The 668-nt window shown below is 40.6% G+C and overlaps 1 non-coding gene across 1 annotated transcript; it reads left to right on the forward strand.

The window, feature by feature from the left end:
- The first annotated feature begins 207 nt into the window (after positions 1–207).
- On the forward strand, positions 208–313 carry LOC131645436 (small nucleolar RNA R71). The gene has a single exon (XR_009297058.1). It is a non-coding gene; the product is annotated as a small nucleolar RNA R71 (small nucleolar RNA).
- Positions 314–668: the final 355 nt, after the last annotated feature.

Below are 668 nucleotides of genomic sequence, written 5' to 3' on the forward strand. Positions count from 1 at the left end.
GTCCCTAATTCAATAAGTCCCGGTTTCTTTTTAACAACTCCTCGGTTATGTTGAACCTGATGATCATTTCTGGCCATTTTCTCAATTATTTCAATTGCCTCCTCTGCTGTCTTTGCCATCAAGGAACCTCCAGCAGTAGCATCTAACAAAAGCTTGGGTTGTGGTTGTAAGCCATTACGAACAATGTGAATCTGAATGAGTTCATCAAATCCATGACTAGGACATTTTCTCAACATTGACTTATACCTTTCCCATGCTTCATTGAGGGTTTCATTAACACCTTGAGAGAATGCTGAAATAGCTGTTTTTGCTTCAAGCAACCGTGACTGAGGGAAAAACCTATCAAGAAACTTTTCCTCTAACTCATTCCAATTTGTCATGGTTTGAGTGGATTGGTCAAGATACCAATCCTTTGCTTTGCCAATCAATGAATAAGAGAATAATCTCTTAAACACTTGCTCTTCCTCTCTTTCAGGGGCACTGACTGCTCCGACAATTTCATAGAATTTGTCAAGTGTGTGTATGGGTCCTCATGATCCAGTCCTGCAAAGGGACTAGCATAAAGTAACTGAAGAATGCCAGTCTTCATTTTAGAATTTCTGGCGTTGTTGTCGTTTCTTGTAAACTGGGTTGTTCTCCTTGGACTGTTAGCACATGGTGGTCTCGGT

This window comes from Vicia villosa, linkage group LG1, assembly GCF_029867415.1.
Source record: "Vicia villosa cultivar HV-30 ecotype Madison, WI linkage group LG1, Vvil1.0, whole genome shotgun sequence".
Lineage (NCBI taxonomy): Eukaryota > Viridiplantae > Streptophyta > Magnoliopsida > Fabales > Fabaceae > Vicia > Vicia villosa.